This window comes from Crocuta crocuta, unplaced genomic scaffold (genome assembly GCF_008692635.1).
Source record: "Crocuta crocuta isolate KB4526 unplaced genomic scaffold, BGI_CrCroc_1.0 scaffold118, whole genome shotgun sequence".
Classification (NCBI taxonomy): domain Eukaryota; kingdom Metazoa; phylum Chordata; class Mammalia; order Carnivora; family Hyaenidae; genus Crocuta; species Crocuta crocuta.
This window is the reverse complement of record NW_027551558.1, coordinates 3323400-3345208: the sequence shown is the minus strand read 5'-3', so window position 1 is coordinate 3345208 and position 21809 is coordinate 3323400.

Below are 21809 nucleotides of genomic sequence, written 5' to 3'. Positions count from 1 at the left end.
ATTGATTCTAATTAAATAAAAATTTAAAAAAAGAAGACTTTCTGAAGGAAAATAAAATTAAACACCCATAGCAAGTATTAAGACATCATCTTGGGGTACCTGGGTGCCTCAGTCGGTTAAGTGTCCAACTTTCTATCTCAGCCCCTCATCATCCCTTGTGCTGATGGCTCAGATCCTGCTTGGGATGCTGTCTCTCCTTCTCTCTGCCCCTCCCTTGCTTGTGCTCTCTCTCTCTCTCTCTCTCTCTCTCAAAATAATAAATAAACTTAAAACAAAAAGACATAATCTTACCCCCTCCCAAGATGGAAAAATTTGAGCTGAAAAATGTAGCTACCTAACTAGCTAGAGGTCACTTTGCAGTAAACTTTTCAGCAAGGAATTGTTATATCACTAACTTCTGGCCAATGATTAGTGAGGAAAAGTGACATTTGACCATTGCTTTAGAAGGAATCCATCTAAGGGCACCTGGGTGGCTCAGTGAGTTAAGCACTTGACTCTTGATTTTGGTTCAGGTCATGATCCTGGGGTCATGGGTTTGAGCTACATGTTGCACTGAGTGTGGAGTCTGGTTGAGGTTCTTTTTTCCCTGTCTCCCTCTGTCCCTGTCCCCTTCTCACACTTTCTCTCTCTAAGGAAGGAAGGAAGGGAGGGAGGGAGGGAGAAAGGAAGAAAGGAAGAAAGGAAGAAAGAAAGAAAGAAAGAAAGAAAGAAAGAAGGAAGGAAGGAAGGAAGGAAGGAAGGAAGGAAGAAGGAAGGAAGGAAGGAAGGAAGGAAGGAAGGAAGGAAAAATTAAAAAATAAAAGGAATCTACCTAATATCTCCCTCTCTCTCTCTCTCCTCCAGTTCACAGGAATTAAAACTTCATGGCGATAGGCAGTTTAGCCAACCTGGAAGTAAGATGGAAGGTCACCGGTAGTGAGAGCAGAGCAATGTGATAGAAGGTACTCTGATGACTGGGGAACTACCACAGCAGCCTTAAGTCCCTACCCAAAATTTTATGTAATTAAAAAAAAAAACAGACTTCCAACTTCCTTGAATTACTGTCATGTGTGGTCTCTCTTCTAAAGGACTTGACCCTATATTCTAACAAATGCACTTATCTTCTTGATGCTTCTGTACATTTTCCAATGTTTCTACAATAAACGTGAGACACTTCATCAATCTAAAACTAGTGTAAAGTCAGCACAATATTAGGATGTATGTATAGAATCACAGTATCCAAAGTAAGAGAAGATACTTCTGTCCTTAAGTTCTAAAAAAAAATAATAATATTGACTAGATAGAAAGTAATTAGAGCAAAGAAAAAACAGTAAGAAAGTGTAATACATCATAATTAGATATCGTGTGAGATGTTATGAAGGAATAGAGGTGTTTTTATCTGAAAACATAGGGAGAAAGGAAAGATGTGATTGTTTTCCTTAAAATTTGAAGGGTTGTTAAATGAGAATCAATTAGTCAGGTTTTAATTGTACTTGACGCCTCAAGTTAAGATAAAAGGTAAGGTACTGCGACACAGAAGGCAACACAGACAAGGAAAATCCATTAGTACCCCTTCACTTCTCAGAAATGGACTGTCTAACCCCAAAGGAAGTGACAGCTGTGTCACAGGAAATAATCACTAAGGAATTGTTTGCCTGGGGCACTTGGGTGGCTCAATCGGTTGAGTGTCCAACTCTTGATATCAGCCTAGGTCATGATCCTAGGTTTGTGGGGTCGAGCCTCGTGTTGGGCTTTGCACTGAGTGTGGGGCCTGCTTAAGATCCCTTTTCTCTTTCCCTCTGCCCCTCCCCCACTCATGCTCTCTCTCTTTCTGTAAAAGAAAAAAAAAAGAAATTGTTTGCCTGATCAGGTGGATTCTGTACCTAGTAGACTGTGTAATAAAGAGGCTGTGATTCCCCAGCAGATTTCTGGGCATTTCAGGTTTTAGATTCTCTGACTGTATTAATGAAACGATATTTTGTACTATTTATGGAAAGTGTAAGCTAGACTGCTTCCTTATCGATTTGAGTACACGAGCAAGTGGCTTATTTGTTCAATTTCATTGGATATACCAGTTGACTTTAGAAGTAGCTGTTCCATTAAATAATCCATTTCTTAGAGTTGATTAAGAGAATATAAGGACACTGTGTTGCCCTGGACAATGTAAGTAACTCTAAACCAAAGCCTTTACTGGCTTATGTAAAATAAAACCAGATATTATGTGAAATATCTCCCTCTTTCTCTGTGCTCTATAATAACCTACTTAATAAAGAGCTGCTCAGAAAACTGACAGTGTGGTCACAGAGCTTCCAGAAACAAACTTTGGAAGAATCCTGGGACTTGTTATCAGAGAGTTGCTTGTCCCCACGAAAGCAGGGCTTTCTCCACTTTAGTATTAATTGACAGCTTCCTCTCCAATCCTGGAATGCATTTGGCTACAAAGGGATAATTGCCTTGTGGAGACCTTGCTCAGTCCTTCTAGAGCTATCCAGGTAACATGACCTCATGACCTGTGTTTGGATATCACTCTCGACCCTCACACCTCACTCCTTCTACAGAACTCTCCAGCTTCTAGTGGAATTGGTATGAACACAGAACAATTACCAAGCATATTGCAATGGCCAAGTATAGTTATTCTAAAACTGGGGAGAAAAAAGATAATGACTGAGCAGCTGGGTGAAGTATCTTCAGCTTCTCTGTTGGAAGCACCGTTAAAGAAGGAGGGTGGAGATTAAGTAGTCCCTTGAGAGACCCAACAGAGGCAAGAGCAAACAAGCTTGGTGAACCCTGCCCTACACATGTACCTCAGTCTCGCATTTTTATGGGCATGCACACTGAGGCAGTGACATTGCTACCGCAGTCACCAGCTGTCTCTGGAGGCTCTAGGGGGGAGAATTGCTCATCTCCCCAACTGGCTACACACCATGGAAGAAACTGCCCTCTGCTAGTGTGAGAAGTGCTGAGACAAGACTTTGCTTCTGGGCAGGTGCTGGGTGAATGCAATTTTCTTGTAGAGTGTCTAACCCGTAATTAGGTACTTGCAAAGGCTTCTGCTGTGGATGGTGTCCATGTTGCTGCTGCTGGGACTCATGAGGGGTGAGGAGCAATCTCGACGGGAACCAGAGCACACAGAACACTCCACAATCCAGAGAGCTCACCACCATGTCGCTATAACATGGTCCTTTTCCCCCCTTGCTGAGTAGAAGCTGGTAGAGATTAGAAAGCCAGTAACTATAATGGAACATAAGAGGTCACCAGGAGGAGAAGAAACTAAGTTCTAAACAAAATAAGGTCTAAATGGAAGAAAATAGATTCATTTTGGAAAGCTTTGCTAGGAGTAGGTCCCTAGTTTAAATTTACTATTTGTTTAAGAAGCTCATCCCACCTAATCTTGCCACTTGTGACAACATGCATAGACCTAGAGGGTGTAAATGTTGAGTCAATGAAATGAAACCATATGATTTCACTTCTAAGTAAAATCTAAAAAACAGAACAAATAAAAGACAAACAGAAAGCAGAAGCAGACCTGTAACTACAGAGAATAAGCTGATGGTTGCCAGAGAGAAGAGGGGCAAGGGAATGGACACAATGAGTGAAGGGGACAGCAAAATGCAGTCTTCCAGTTTATGGAATGAATAAGTTACCTGAATAAAAGCTACAACATAGGGAATATAGTCGATAGTGTTGTAATAGCACTGGATGGTGACGGAAGGTAATCACATGTGCGGCGAGTATAGCACAATATTTAGAGATGTTGAATCATGATACTGTGCACCTGAAACTAATTAGCATTGTGTGTCCCCTATACTCTCTCCCACACAGAAGAAGTGCAACCTAAGACCAAAGCTTGCTAGGAGTCTATACAGGTGTATGTGGTGTAGACTGAGAATGGGCATGGAGGCTGTGAGTGCAGAATGCAGCTGAAGTCCTCTGGCCAAAGGGAACAGTGGAAGGAAGTATCCAATGTGGTTTCCATGCTGGGCCAGGGACAATGTGAGCTCTGCATACAATTTTCTCTGGCCAGCCTGCCTGTTATGTAGGATAGAGTAGGATGGGGACTCAACGCATTGCCTAAAGAGCCTTCCAGGCTCGAGGAGCAAGTTGGCTAATTTACAGGCCTCCCTTTTTAGTCATTAATAATCATTCAGAGAGATAGAATGCAAGGTGAGGAATGTCATAACAGGAGTAAAATGACATTCATGAGGAATAGGAGCAACTATGAATCCAAAGCACTTTTCTTCTACTTTGGGATGTTTTTATAAACTGTAAATGAGAAAATCAAACCATTCCTACCAGTGCCCAGGGAAATGAAAGCTCTATAGTTTAGTTTACCTCGCACCGAAGGAGCTTGACTGCTCGCTCTCATCTCTAAATGTGCAGCACGGAGCTCCCAGGTTTTAGCATTTGGGAGTCCAGACATGCAGATTTAGTATAGTGTTGTTTGACCTTCAAATATTCAATTTCTTGAGATGACATATAGGAGCTGTAGGGCTGTGTTTCCTCCCTGAGTGTGCATCGACTGTCTCAGAATTCTGCTGTGGTTGTGGAGATGAATCCTGTAATGAAAGTGATGGGAGGGAGCTTACATTTACATTTAAACTCTTAGAAACCATAGGTTTGGGGTTTCCTAACATTGTAGTGATTTTTGTGTGACCTTTGTGAGAAATCAGATCCTCAAATTGTATTTCGTTACAGTGATTGTATGTTCAACAGGATAGTTTCAAGCAAACTCCTCAGCTTTATTGGCCAAACCAGGGGCTCCGCAGTCTAGTGGCACCACATGACAATTAGCTATAACCAACGGCACGTTGTCATCCCCTTGGTGGAGGGCAGAGGGCCGTAGAGTGTTTGCCAATGGCATGTACCTGGACTCCTTGTATCTTCTCTTTTGTAGAAACCAAAAGACACTGTGAGTCAGAAGGGAGTGATGTGTAGCTTTTGATGTGGTGCCAGATTTGTCAAGTGAATCAAAACTGCCCTCCATTGTGGCCCCAAGGGTGCCATTTGAGTATAAATCCCATATTAACAGATTGATCAGAATACGGCAAAGAATAAGTTTTATCTGGTTTCAAAGGCAAAAAGCTCTGTATTACAGTAGATTTTTCCACCTGCAGGGGGCTTAAAGACTGACTGTGTGCGTTTTCTACTTTTGTCACAAGGTGCCAAGGTTTGAGCCTCAATGCCATGAGATTCAATGAATATGTGACAGATGCTTGTCACTCAGAGCTGTTTGTGAGTGCTAATAAATAATTGTCAAGAAATGCATTTCTGGAGTTGCAGAGAATTATGTGTTCTGTGTACTTCCATGACATCCTTCAAGTGGGCTAATTTGCCTTTGAATAACATAAACTCTCAGGGGAGGAGGAATCATTCTGCACAAAAGTTTATAAAGAGTAACCTAATATAGGGAATAATCAACTGAAATCAGAGTGGTTGTTCTGGATTTCAGCTTAAGGGAAAAGTCCAGAGTGAAAAGCACTTTCTCATTTCTCTACACTACATCCACACATTCTTCAGATCCATAAATTACAGCTCTTTTCTATACTGTATTAATTAATGTCTCTATCTATTGCAGTCACAAAATGGTGAGTGAGTGTGTGTGTGTGTGTGCGTGTGCGTGTGCATGCACATATGCGTGGATGTATTCCTTTTTGTTCTCAGAGTAGGTGCCACTGTTCCCTTGTTATATTTGTCTCCTAGGGCTGCCATAACAAATTACTACAAAATGGATACCTGAAAAACAACAGAAATTTGTTCTCTCAGAATTCTGGAGGCTGAAAGTCTAAAATCAGGTATAAGGAGAGCCCTGGTTCCCCTGAAGGCTCTAGGGAAGAATCTTCCTTTGGGTCTTCCAGTGTCTTCTGGTTCCAAGCTTTTCTCCACCCATAGTGGTGTAACGCCAGTCTCTGCCTCTGTGTTCACATGACCTTCTCTATGTGTCCTCTCTTTTTCTTATCCAGTCACCAACCATTGGATTTGAGGCTTGTGCTAAGGCAGCATGACTCCGTCTTTACTAATTCCATCTGCAAAATTACATTTCCAAATAAGGTCAACATTCTAGAATTCCTGGTGGACATGACATTTGTGGTGCAACATTCACCTCCATGACAGGAGTTGATTTGAGGGAGTTGCCTACTTTGGACATTCATTTGACCTATAATTGATAGACATGAGGGGAGATAACAGTGATTCTGTGCCACCATGATGGGTTGTTGCTAGAATGTGCAAGTCAAAAGATTCCAGCATCTCACAAAGAGACCCGTAAGTGTACTTGAAGAGAATCTGGAGGACAGTGGCACCTCGCCAGTCTCACAGCTCCTGGTCATGTGAAATGCTGTTGAGGAGAGTCTGAATTTGGAGAACAATGTGATGTTGGAAGCTGTTGCTTCTTGAAGCTTTCACATTCCAGTCCAGGATGTGCCCCATCACTGAAACGTCCCTCACTGAAGATCACCCATATGGCCTATTGNACACACACACACACACACACACACACACACACACACACACACCTCTGAAGTTTCTGGAAGCCAAGTTTGACTTTATCTGTCTTGGGCTACCCCATTAAGAGAGGGACAGTAGCTTTTAGATGTAAGCTTCTGTGCCAGCAACCAAATTGATGCAGTCAAACCTCTTTATTAATGACAAACAAACAAACAAACAAAACACAAAAATCAGAAGACATGAAGATATATTCAACTCATGCAACTAATGTGTTTCATTTTATATTATGCCATGTTCTGATTAAGAGGGTGTAGGGAATGGGGAGAAAATAAGGAGGAAACTCAAGAGAAAAAGCTCAAATAGAGAGAAAAGGAGAGAATAAAAGAGAAAAGATACATATATATGTACATATACATATATATATACATATATATATAGAGAGAGAGAGAGAAAGAGATGCCTTAACATCAGTTTAACATCAATTTAAGCTGGAAGGATTTTAGTTGAAAAACAAAACAATTTACCATATTATAAAATATAATATCATATACGAGTAAAATTTTATCAGTGCACGTATGTGTGCATGCACCCATTCTCTCTCTCTCTCTAATTTAATCCTCACAACGGCCTTTCACCTACTTTATGTATCAGGAAATTGAACCATGGAGGATAACTTTCCCAGGGAAATCAAACAGGTTTATTTCCTCAGATTCTAGACCTTGTTTTTCATTACAAAGTGCTGGTGGGGAGGTAAAACATCTACTATTCCATTCATGACCACTAGTTATATTCTATAACCATTACTTTGGAAAAGAGTTTGGTATTGCCTAGTCAAATTGAACATTCAGCTCCCCTATGATCCAGCAATCCCGTTTCCAGGAACGTTCTCCAGCAAATGTAAAAAACAGTCTTGGTAATAAGATCGCCGAAGTGGAAACCACCCATAATGTTCATCAATTAGGGACACTGAAGTATGATTTGTTCTCACAGAATAAGTCCAAACAACTGTGGAAAATATATGATCTGTATTTATGTGCATGAGAATGGATAAGTCTTAGAAATATCAAGCTGAGGGGAAGAAAAGGCCAGAGAGATTTTATAAAGTTCAAAAAAGCAGTCATGACTAATGATATATTTTCAGAGTCATGTGTACTCATACAATTATGGAGAAAAAGGGAAAGAGAAGAACAAAGTGCAGTAAATGATTACTTCATGGTGGGGAGGTAGGAGGTAGAACTTGGGAAAGACATGGAACGTTGCAGACTTTTAACTTTGAGTTGAATAGTGGAGTCTTGAGTACTCTCCTTACAGTTTCTTTCATTCTTACATACATAAAACTTTCCTTCCAATTTAAAATAATGAAAAAGTGAATAAAAGATAATGGAGTTGACTGAGGCCACTGAAGAAACAAGGAAAGTGAGAAGGAGACTTTTTAGGCTGAAAGTGTAGGTTGAACACAACCTGCTGAATGAACATTTCAGGAATAAATTAAGGAGTAGAATGCACCACATTCTTTTTTCCTGTTGATCCAATTATCAAATTACACATTCAATTCAGAAGAACTCAAGAATGTTCAATCTGGACTTCAATATCTGGTGAGAATAAAAGGTTCTAATCCCAAGGGGAGAAAAAGAATTATACTTGCAAATGGGATGTGCCACAACAAATCAAAATTTAAATTAGCCACAAAAAGGAACACGAGTATGGCATCCATGAGAAAATGATTTGGGTTACAAGTTTGGTTATAAAGTTAGTAAAACCTGGTATGCTCAATGAAAAAGCAATTTGTAAAGTTGAAAGTCTTCGTAGAGAGCACACAAGAATTTTCACACAAGGAGCTTAATGCACCTTGAAGATTTTATTTAAGAATATATGGAATGGACATTCATAGGACTGAAACACACCAGGCTGGCTTTGAGAATTGACTTCAGCATGTATTATAACTATCATAAAGGAAAAAATCCAATAAACGTTATCTAATTTATTACTTAACTTTAGTACTTGGCCATGCTGAAGGAGTCACAAAAATCCCTACCTCTACATTTTTAAAAATTTTATTTTCAATAACTATACTTTAAAATACCTATGCCACAGTTATCACATGGTATATGTAGCACAAAAGTAGCTAAACAAATATTTGTTGAATAAATGTGCCAAGTAAATAAAGAGTCCAGGGTATGGAAAGTTCCAGTGTACTCTGGGAATCTTGGGCCTGTGGATTTGTGCACTTTTCATTTTTATTTTTTAAGATTTGCATTTTATTTATAATCTGAAATTCATAAACTTATTCCCTTAATTTTTTTGAAATATAGTGTTCTCTCTTAAATGTCAGTGTGTACTCAGTGTTTGAGAGCATAGATCTGCCAATTGAAACTCAGGTTTCCCTAGTGATGTGCATTGTTGAGCATCTTTTCATGTGTCTGTTGGCCATCTGAATGTCTTCTTTGGAAAAGTGTCTATTCATGTTTTGTGCCCATTTCTTCACTGGAGTTTTATTTGTTTTTCGGGTTGAGTTTGGTAAGTTCTTAATAGATCTTGGATCCTAACCCTTTATTCATATGTCATTTGCAAATATCTTGTCTCCCATTCCATCTGTTGCCTTTTAGTTTTGTTGATTGTTTCCTTTGCAGTGCAGAAGCTTTTATCTTGATGAGGTCCCAATAGTTCATTTTTGCTTTTATTTTCTTTGCCTTCAGAGAAGTGTCAAGTAAGAAGTTTCTGTAGGTAAGGTCAAAGAAGCTGTTTTCTGTTTTCTCTTCTAGGGTTTTGATGGTTTCCTTTCTTACATTTAGGTCTCTCATCCATTGTGAGTTTGTTTTTGTGTATGGTGGAAGAAAGTGGTCCAGGTTCATTCATCTGCATGTTTCTGTCCAGTTCTCCGCACCATTTGCTAAAGAGACTGTCTTTTTTCCACTAAATATTCTTTCCTGCTTTGTCAAATATTATTTGGCCATACATTTGTGGGTCCAATTTTGGGTTCTGTATTCTATTCCATTGGTCTATGTGTCTATTTTTGTGCCAATACCATGCTGTCTTGATGACTACAGCTTTGATACCACCTCACACTAGTCAGAGTGGCTAAACAGATGTGGAAACAACAGGTGTTGATGAAGGTGTTGAGAAATGGGAACCCTCTTGCACTGTTGGTGTGAATACAAACTGGTGCAGTCACTCTGGAAAAGAGTGTGGAGGTTCCCCCCAAAATTAAAAATAGAGCTACCCTACATCCCAGCAACAGCACTACTAGAAATTTGTCCAAAGGATACAAGAGAGTTGATACACAGGGCCATATGTAGCCCAATGTTTATAGCAGTGCTATCAACAATAGCCAAGTTATGGAAAGAGCCCAAATGACCATCAACTGATGAACGGATAAAGAAGATGTGATTTATATATACAATGGAAAACTACTTGACAATGAGAAAGAATGAAATCTTGCCATTTGCAACAACATGGATGCAACTGGAGGGTTTTATGCTAAGCGAAATAAGTCAGGCAGAGAAAGACAAATATCATATTTCACTCATATGTGGAATTTGAGAAGCTTAACAGAAGACCATGAGGGAAGGAAAGAGAAAAAAATAGTTTCAATAAGGGAGGGTGGGAGACAAACCATACGAGACTCTTAAATACTGAAAACTAACTGAAGGTTGATGGGGGGCGGTGAGGGAGAGGGGATAAGGGGTGATGGGCATTGAGGAGGGCACTTGTTGGGATGAGCCCTGGGTGTTGTATGTAAGCGATGAATCATGGAAATCTACTCCCGAAGCCAAGATCACACTATATGTTAGCTAACTTGACAATAAATTACTTTAAAAAAATAAAAAGAAAGTATCTCAGGTTAACTGGGAAACACTGACAAAGACAAAAGAGGCTGTCTTGTGAACAGGGAAACTCACTTTTGGCAGGTCAATGTCATCTTTTTAGTTAACTTAAGGTCATGTATTTTGCTTATTTATTTTAAAGGTGAGCAAAATTAGCACTCACTTACCACATTGAAATAAAGAATAAATGCCTATGTAGCTTCTCAAGACATAGACAATAATTATAAACACATTTGTATCAGTATTAGAAAAGAAGCATGTTTTTTCAATTATATCAATCTTATTTAAATAAAGTGTATAAAATGTATTTATTTGAAATGAAAACAATATTAACTTAAAATCAAAAATAGTTATTTAAAATGTGCCATTTCATAATACCATAGCTCATTATCTTACATACACCTTTTGAAGTCATAATTACCAACATAACAATAGGTTTTGTGTCAAAGCACAAGATTTTATTAAGAATTCACAAGGAAATGAAGAAAGGGAGCTTGAGTTTATTGAGCACAAGATATATGTTAGTCCTTTTCAAATGGATTATTTCATGAATTATCCCAACAGATCTTTGTTGGATATATTATCCATACCTCAACCTGAGTGTCAGAAACACTAAATAACTTGCCCACAATCACACAGTTAGGCACAAACAGAGCCAAGATTCAAATTCTCTTTCAGGGCAGACTCTCATTCTTTATTTTGTGACAAATGCCTGACTTCTGTAACTAAATTCTCAAGAAAAACAATATGTTGGCATCCTTTCTATCCAAAAACAAAACAAAACAAAACAAAACAAAACAAAAAACCCCCACAAAAACAAAAAACCACACACATTCATGTAAACCTTTTTTTCTTATCAATTTTTATCACAATTGGGAAGACAGAGAGAGAAAGAATGTTTGAGAGAGAGAAATATAAACAGAGTGGATCCTTAGGCAATTGAAAAAAAATAGATATACTTCTGATCATACAATATTAATGCAAAGCCATAATTGACTGGTATTGTTTATAGCTAAATGTAAAATAAACCTATAAATACTTTCAAATTATGAATCTGTTAACTTAATGAATGTCCCATGTCCATCCAGGACAGAAAGCCAAGATATGATCTTGGGAAGAGGAGAGACAAAGTAAAAATAATAATGATAAATAAAATTAAAGGTCAGAAAATTTGCACAACTTCAGCTATATCAAATTACAAAGTTTCAGCAAATGAACAAAGCTAGGAAGGTGGAAAATCACATACACACACATACACACACACACACACACACACACACAGATGTTAAAGCTAGAGCAAGAAGCATGAGTAAAGTGAGAAAGACTCAGAAGGGCCACCATGAGGAAGGAACTCACTAGAGCCACGAAAAGGAATATTGGTTTATGCACCTGGGCTGAAGGCTTAAAGACATGGTGATAGTTTCATGACTTACTCCAATATTGCTCAGTGAGTCAAGGAGTAAAACAGTGTCAAGGAGTAAAATATTATGTGTTGACCCAACATTGGGCATTTAGAGGATAAGGTAGTAAAACAGTAGAAGATGTGGACAAGAGTCATTCTACTAGCAAATCATGCTATACAGACTGGTTAGAGAAGGGATTGAAGGTGGCCAACAGTATATATGTTTATGTAGTCAGTGGCCTTGCTAATTTTGTATGCCATTCTGGTTGTGAACTTAACATAGTGTCTACCACATATTTGGCACTTAGTAAATGCATGTCAAATCAAAAGAAAAAAAAATGAATCAGAAAATGGAAGGTCGCATACTCTTCTTGATGGTAAGTAACCAAAATACAATTCATATTAAAATCCTAAATTGTAAAAATATATTTTATGGTAAAATTCTCATGGACAAAATAACTAGGTTTAAATCTTCACCCTAATTTTTATATTTGTGCCTTTCAGTGTTCTGTGTAATTGGTTGGAAATATCCATCAGCACAGTGATTACAATAATGCTACATAAGTTATAAAATATTTTTGGTTAACACTTTTTGAATTATCAAATTTCATTACATATTTTATCCTTAAATAGTGAGGTATCTAGTTTTTTATTTCCTCTGTACTGGGATGACACTTTCCCCAAAATATTTTTGGTAAAAAATTAAAATACTTGTCATGTTAAACTTAAATTATTTTATTCTTTTAAGTTTGAGCCTACTCTGTTTCCTTAGCAATATTAAGATGGTTAATAATTTACTAGATCATCTACATTACTTATACTGTTAAAAATAATTATATTTATCATTGAAAAATTTTCTACTAAATCCCTGATAAGACTTTCACTTAACTTATGTCTAAAACTCATATCCTATCCTACCATATAAGACTTTATTTCCAATTTACAGATATGGAAATTAAGGCTTACTCAGGCCTAAGGTCCTACAGCAAGTAATGCACAGAATATATCAAATACCATTAAGTCTTTGCTCCTTATAGACTTTTTTAAATTTTAAAATATTTTGAGAGAATGGGCAATTGTTTAAAACATGTGTTACAATTTCACTATTATGACTGTTAATTGCTTTGAATCAATATATTTTAAATAACATTAAATTTGACTTCAAACTTTGTTGATGGATAATAAAGCTTTTTCACCCCTTTGTTGTATACTGAGATATGAGTGGAGTCTTTTCAGCTGTTGATGTAAAACTGATGTAAAAAAAAAACAACTGCAGGCTACTCTTCTAAACGTCTGGAATATCAGAATAATTTCTTGATGAACAGCTGTCATTACATTTGGTCTCATTCTTGGCTTTCTGAAAGCATGAGTAGGGAATGCTGACCTCTTGACCACTTCAGTAATGCATTAAAAACAGATCTATCTAGGAGGCCAATAGTCTAATAGTTCCAAGAATAGGATTGTCAAATTAAGCAAATGGATACAGAATACTCACTCAAATTTGAATTTCTAGTAAAGTTTGGAAATACTTTATATGGAAGTCTAAGTATACCCTATTCAATATATGGAACATACTTATATTAGAAAAGTATGCATTGTTCATCTGGAATTCTAATTTAGCTGACTGTCCTATATTTTATCTCACAATCCTATCCTGGGAGCACTATTTACCAGGATCAGAAAGAGCAGGGAAACATAAATATAGATTAGCAAATGTCTCCTGAAAACGGTCCAGGGAAACATATTTTTAAATGGACAGTAAATTCTTCCAAATTTTTAGTTGACATGCTTCTGATTCCACTTGGGCAGGGGGCAGGGAGAAGATCTGTGTCACAGGCTCAGAGCAAACCAATTCTTGATGAGGGGTTGTTGGCCAAAGGTGGTATTGAGAGGTTGGGAAAGGTCAATGGGAAACTTAAAGAATCCTTAAATGAAGAAAGGGTAAAGGAAAAGGAATTGGCAAGTTATTCTGATCTATGAAGGTTCTATGCAACACGAGACCAACACTTTTCTCTAAGTCCTGTATCATTGTGTTTGCTACCATCCAATCTTATTGTTTTTAATAAGTGTTGCCTTGGCTAATATCTTTTTGTTTGGATTATCTACAGTTTTCTACTGTTAGGTTGTTTCTGGGGACCTTGTGAATTAATACTTTAAAATTAGGCATACAGTTTTCCCAATAGGCAGATAATATTAATGATAAAAATAAAATCAAATTTGCTTATAATAATGAAAGTGGATTATTTTCTTTTCAACTCCCCATATAAACTGTAAAGTATCAACACAACATAGCCTCTAAAGATTCATACCAGGACAGGAGCTATGATGTTGTGCTATCTGTATACTAAAAAAAGCCACCCGAAAAATTTAATTAAAAAGTAAAAACATTTTGGGTGTCTAGGTGGCTCAGTGAATTGAGTTTCTGACTTTGGCTTATGTCATGATCTCATGGTTCCTGGTTCAAGCCCCATGTAGGGCTCTGTGCAGACAGCTCAGAGTCTAGAGCCTCCTTCAGATTCTGTGTCTCCGTCTCTCTCTGCTCCTCTCCCCTTGTGCTCTCTTTCTAACTCTCAAAAAGAAATAAACATTAAAAGTATTTTTAAAAGGCTAAAAACATTTATAACTATTACTGAAAACCTGTTATCTAAAATATAAGTGAATTAAAAAGACAGCAAAACAGAAAATACCAGTTGGAAGAAGAGGACAAGCTTCATTTGGATTATACCTGGCCATTGCTGAATAATGCAGCATTTCAATTGTTCTATCTAGATGTTGAAATAAACATTTTATTGAGGTCAGTGGAGTGGGTGGTATGTAACAGATATTTTACTCTGCTCATTTGATATTCTGCTTGAAACTAGAAGAGGTAATTACAGGGAAAGCCACTTCAGATCTTTTTGGTGAAGCTTCTGACAGCATAATGTGGATCTATATTTTTATAAGTAAATATCATTCAACTGAAAAAAAACCTATTTAAAAATGAGTAAGGTTTGTACACATAGCCAGATTTCATTCGTTCTCATTGCTATGTAGTATTCCATCACATAGTTAAACCACATCTTCTTTATCCATTCGTCCGTTGATGGACACTTAGGCTCCTTCCATGTTTTGGCTATTGTTGAGAGTGCTGCTATGAACATTGGGGTACATGTATCCCTATGCATCAGCATTCCTAGATCCCTTGGGTAAATTCCTAGCAGTGTTATTGTTGGGTCATAGGGGAGTTCTAGTGTTTATTTTTTGAGGAACTCCCACGCTGTTTTCCAGAGGGGCTGCACCAGTTTACATTCCCACCAACAGTGTAGGAGGGTGCCCATTTCTCCACATCCTCGCCAGCATCTAGAGTCCTCTGATGTGCTCATTTTAGCCACTCTGACCGGCGTGAGGTGGTATCTCAGTGTGGTTTTGATGTGTATTTCCCTGATGAGGAGGGATGCTGAGCATTGTTTCATGTGTCTGTTGGCCATCTGGATGTCCTCTTTGGAGAAGTGTCTGTTCATATCTTCTGCTCTTTTCTTCACTGGATTGTTTGTTTTTCAGGTGTGGAGTTTGATGAGTTCCTTATAGATGCTGAGCGAAATAAGTCAGGCAGAGAAGGACAGCTACCATATATTTGTATGTATAGGAGGATTAGGAGGAACATAATGGAAGACCGTGGGGGAGAAGAAGGGGGGAAAATAGTGGGGGAGAGGGAAGGAGGCAAACCATGAGGAGGCTTTGGAATGCTGAGAACAAACTGAGAACTGATGGGGGTGGGGGAGAGGGGAATGAGGGTGATGGGCATGGAGGAGGGCACTTGTGGCGATGAGCACTGGGTGTTATATGGAAACCAATTTGACAATAAACTATTAAAGATAAAAATAAGTAAAAATGAGTAAGGTTTGAAAATGCCTAAATGAGTTTACCTAATTTTGCTACATCATGTATATGTACTTGGCTCTGTGATCTACTCTAGGTGCTTCTTGCTTTGTCTCTAATAATCCCATCAGGCAGAATGTGGCCAGTCTTGGACTCTTTTGCGTGGTACTTAACAAGTCCCCAACATGTTGCTAGATATGCTAGGAGCTCTGTAAGTGTTTGCTGAATGAATGAATACATGAATTATTAACTAAATCAATTATATGCTGACTGTGTCTTTTGCCAATAGTGGCAGTATTTTTCAGACGAACTCGGGGCCAGTGGAAAAGCAACTAGATACACAAGACTCCTGCACATCGAATCCAGATTGTTGAAATATCCTTTTATAAGATACAAACTTGAACTACAAGTATTTCCAGAGCAATTCATTAATAATGCTTTTTCAAAGTGCTTACTTCTGATTCTATGATGTAGATACAGGCTGGAATCTCAGGAAAATTTTCTGATGAATAGCTGTAACTACATATGGCCTTCTTCCTGGCTTTCTGAAAAGGTGAGTAGTGAATGCTGGCCTCTTGACCATTTTGACAGTACACCAGAAACAGACTGATCTAGGGGATCAATAATCTAATAACCCTTAGAATAGGATTGCCAGATTTAGTAAATGAATACAGAATACTCAAATTTGAATTTCAGATAAATAATGGAAATGTAAGATAGATAGATGATAGGTGATAGATAGATAGATGATAGATAGAAGAGAGAGATGATAGAGATGATAGATAAACAGATAAATTTGCTGTAAATATGCTATTTCAGGTCACAAGTATTTTCCCAAAGGCTAGTTTAGATGATTGTTCACTAGACTGTACTACGACACCTAATGACTCAAATGTATTGGTATTTACATTAGAGGTCCTGATTGTGCCCAGATACACATATCAGATCTCACCCTTGGTCTTACACCATGAGAGATAAGAAATTCACTTGACTGTTCCCTCTTTCATGAAATACTTTTTCACTTGACAGAGAGATCTCACATTTTATTGGTTTATCTCCTATGTCATTAGTTATTTTTCTTTCATCTTCTTTGTTGAATCTTTCCTATCTTCCTAAAGTCTAAATGTTGAATTTTCTGGGAGTCAGTAGTTGAGAATATTTGGTTCTCTAACTGTATTTCTTCTTAGGTCGAAAGTTATGAGTTTTTCACAGTTTTTATCCTTAGTGTCTCAGTAGCATTTTTCGGAAACCCAGGCCATCACTTGGCCTTTTGGCTAAGATCAAGTGCAGAATGACCCAGGCCAAAAGAAATACCTAGAAGTTCCACTTTTTAAGTAGTTAGCTCCTGAAATATTACTATGCATTTATGCCCTGCGGTAGGTTGAATAATGGCTTCCAAAGACACCCAGACCGAATCCCCAGAATCTGCAAATATATAAGGGACTTTTGACTATATGAGAAATGTAAAGATCTTGAGATAGACAGATTATCCTGGATTAGCTGAGTGGGCTGCTATAATCACAAAGATACATCCAAGAAGGATGAATGGTCAAAGAAGACATTAGGTAATGTTGTGATAGAAATAGAGAGATTTGAAGATGCTTTGTTGTTTGTTTGAAAGATGAGGTAGCATCCATGAGTCAAGTTCAATAAAGGACCCAGCTATAGAAGCCAGAAAAGTCAAGGAAATGAATCCTTTTCAGGGTCTTTAGGAGGAGTGTGGTTCTAACAAAATACTAGTTTCAGTTCAGTGAATCGGTTTAGGACTCTGGTTTCCAAAATTTATAAGAGAATCATTTTGTGTTGTTTAAATAACTAAATTTGTGGTAATTTATTACAGCAGTAGTAAAAACTAATACATGTTCTAACTACTTCATAGTCATATTAAAACATGTAGCATATTGAAAGAAAGATAATATTCTTTTTACCTCTGTGATGTATGCGCCTGTTGAGCACTGCACAACTTCCCGTATCTTAAAACCCAACTGGACACTACCAGCCTCACTTCTTGTTCCACATTGGTTTTCATACAGTACTTACTTCTATATTATAGTCAATAAAAACATGACGGCATTAAAAGGATTGTGGTTTTATCCAATACTGAAACTGTAAACTTCCTTATATTAGTAGTTCAGGTACTGTTTGACATATAGTAAGAGTCAGTATTTTTTCCTCAAAATTTTGAATGTCTTGTGGGAAATTCTGGATCTTATTTTTTCATACATGTTTTTACCAGGATCCTAGATGATTAAATCTGCTCCCATGATTTTAAATGCATCTAATACTGATTCCTAATTTTTTGTTTCTGCCTCAAATTCTTCTCTTGAACCTTCAACTTGTGTATCCAACATCTTACCCATTGTCTCACCTTGGATAGTTAAAGAACATCTCAAATGTGTCCAATACAGAATTGTTATTCCCTTCAAACTGCTTCTCTTCCTGCCCTGATACTCACTCTATAACCTTTGACCCCTCACTCTGTCAAAGGTTTCTTACCTAAGTCAATGGCTATCTTGAAGTTCTCCAGAGAAACAGACCAATAAGATAGATAGATAGATAGATAGATAGATAGATAGATAGATAGATAGATAGATAGATAGATAGATAGATGGTATATGAAGATATTTATCTTAGTAATGGGCTCATATGATTATTGAAGCAGAAAAGTCCCACAGTCTGCAGTCTGCAAGCTGGAGAATGAAGAATTCAGTCAGAATCCAAAGGCCTGAGAATCATGGAGCTGATGGTGTAAGTTAATGGCCCACATCTGAAATCTAGAGAAACAGAAGGACCAAGAGTCAGGAGTGCTGTCAGGAGTGCTGATATCCAAGGGCAGGAGAAGATGTATGTTCCAGTGGAAGTCAAGAGAGCAAATGTACCCTTCCTTAGCCTTTATGTTCTATACAGGATCCTGGGCATCAGGATTGGATGATGCCCACCTGCACTGATGAGTCTGGATCTTTTTTACTGAATATACTGATTCAAACATTAATCTCTTCTGTAAAAACCATCACAGACATACCCAGAAACCGTGTTTTGCCAGCTATCTGGGCATCCCATAGACATGTCAAATTAACGCATAAAATTAGCCATCAAAATGACATTATTATTCTCCAGTTACTCTGGCCAAAATTTGAAATCTTCTTTGTTGTATGTCTCTCACCTTCTTTTTCTCACCCATTGCTAAGTCTTACCAATAAAGATGTCACCAGCCGCAGCCCATTGTATCTCTCGTTGATTTACACCATTGTCTCCTCACTGGCTCACTGACCTCTCTGTTTACCTTCATATCCAGCATGGTCTTTTACACGATGTCCATCATAGCCTGCAACTTCCTTGCTCAAGGCTCAATGACTTGAATCACGCAGAGGATATACAGAGCACTTTGTGTGGTCTACAATAGTGACCCACAAAGGGGGCAATTGTGTTTCCTAGAAAACATTTGCCAAAGTCTGGAGACACTTTTGGTTATCACAATGGGTGAGTGGGTGGGGGTGCTATTGCTAATGGGCAGAGGTCAGAAATGCTACTAAAAACTCTATGGTGCACAAGACAACTCCCTCAACAAAAATAATCTGATTCAAATTAGCATAGCACTGAGACTGAGAAACCCTGGTTTACATGAGCGAATGTGATTTGGTTCCTTGCCATGAACTCCCATTTGATTATTACCACTGCTTCCCCTTTGGCTGAATGACTTTTTTTATTCCTTCCACATAGCAAACACTTTCTTACTTTGGGTATGTTGCTTTGTTGTTTCTCTTGCCTAAAACATTATCATCCAAGATATGCACATTGTATTTTATTCAGAGCACCCAAATGTCACCTCCCTAGAGCCAGGGAATTCAGTGCACATCTTGCCTGAATCAGTTTCCCGCAAAATGAACGGCGTAATCTGTGGGGTCTGTGCTACTGCCCCACTATAGCTAGGAGACTAATCCATAATGTCATCTCTTGCTGTATATGGTACCCAGTATTGATCATCTAATGAGCCTGACCAGAAGTCCTGGAAATGTGCCGTTGGCCTTACAGCCTCATTTAAGCAAGGGACCAAGCCAGCAGTCCTATCCACCTGTGCACAGCCAGTAGGTCCTTCCTGATGCCGTGCCATCACCCAAATAGAGACCATGATAAAAAGAACAAAATAAAAAGGCATATAAAAGAATACCTTGAGCCAAATGAAAATGGAAATACAGTATACAAAAAATTATGGGATGCAGCAAAAGCAGTTCTAAGAGAAAAGTATATAATGACAAATGTGTACATCAAGAAAAATGAATAAGCTCAAAACAAAAAAAAAAACCAACCTAGTTGTACACTTTATATCTCAAGGAACTAGAGGAAAAAAAGAAACAAACAAAGCCCAGATTTAGCAGAAGGAATGAAATAATAAATATTAAAGTAAAACAAAATGAAAGACAGAATAGGAACAATAGAAACAATAACAGAAGTAAGGATTGGTTCTTTAAAACAAGAAACAAAATTAACAAAATTTTAGCTAGATTAAATGGGGGAGGAGGACCCCAAAATATAAAATCAGATACAAAGGAGGAGAAATTACAAACAATACCACAGAAGTACAAAGAATCATAAGAAACTAATAAGGACAACTATTTGTTAACAAATTGGACAACCTAGGAAAAAATAGATTAATTCATAGACATGTACAATTTACCAAGACTGAATCAGAAAGAAATAGATGATCTGAACGGATTAATAATGTGTAGAAGATTGAATCAGCATTCAAAAACCTCCCAACAAAGAAAAGTCCAGGACTAGATGGTTTCACTGGTGAATTATACTAAACATTTAAAGAATGATGAATACCAATCCTTTTCACACTTCAAAAATTGAAATGGAAGGCAACCCCATAAACTCATTTTTCAAGGTCAGCATTCTCTTGATATCAAAGTAATATGAGCACATTACAAGAAAAGAAAACTGCAGGCCAATATCCCTGATGAACATAGATGCAAATTATCACCAAACTGCCAGCAAATTGAATTCAGCAGGACATTGAAAGTACAATACACCACAATTAAGTGAGACTCATCTATAGGTTGCAAGGATATTTCAATATACATAAATAAATAAGTAAGTAAATAAATAAATGTGATACATCACATTAATAAAATAAAAGATAAAATTCATGTAATACATGAATAGATACAGAAAAAATTCATGTAATACATGAATAAATAAAAAAAAAATTTGACAAACTTCAACTTCAATTCATGATTGAAGCTCCTAACAAGTTGGGACTAAAAGGAACATGCCTAAACACAATGAAGGCCACATAGGACAAGTCCACAGCTAACATCACAGTCAAGATGAAAGGTTAAAAGTTTTTTGTTTGCTATTAGGAACAGAACAAGAATGCCAGTTCTCATCACTCCTATTCAACATTGTACTGGAAGTCCTAGGTAGGGCAACTGGGCAAGAAAAATAAATGAAAGGCATCTGATTCAGAAAGGAAGAAGTAAAACCACTGTTCATTGCAGATGACATGATTTCATATATGAAAAGTCTTAGACTTCAACAAAATACTGATAGACCTAACCAATAAATTTAGTAATGTTGCAGGATACAAAATCAACATGAAATAATCAGTTAAATTTCTATACACTAATAATGAATGATCTGAAAAAGATATAGGGAAAATGATCACATTAACAATAGCATCAAAAACAATAAAATACATGGAAATAAATTTAACAAAGAGGATGTAAGATCTGTATATTGAACACTGTAAGACATTGGCAAAAGAGGGGCGCCTGGGTGGCTTAGTCGGTTAAGTGTCTGACTTTCGTTTAGGTCATGATCTCACGGTTCGTGGGTTCGAGCCCCGCGTCGGGCTCTGTGCTGACTGCCAGCTCAGAGCCTGGAGCCTGTTTCAGTCTGTGATTCCCTCTCTCTCTGACCCTCCCCTGTTCACGCTGTCTCTCTCTCTTTCTCCTAGAAATAAATTTAAAAAAAAAAACATTAAAAAAAAAAGACATTGGCAAAAGAAATTGAAGAGGACACAAGTAAGCAGAAGGTAACTTATGCTCATGGATTGGAAGAATAAATATTATTAAAGAATCCATTGTACCTAAAACCATCTATTGATTCAATGCAATCCATATCAAGATTCCAATGACCTTTTTTTTTAACTGAAATAGAAAAACCAACCCTAAAATTCTTATGAATTCTATAACACAAAAGACCGCATGTAGCCAAAGGAATCCTAAGAAAGAATAACAATGCTGGAAGCATCACATTTCCTAATTTCAAATTATATTACAAAGCTATAGTAATTAAAA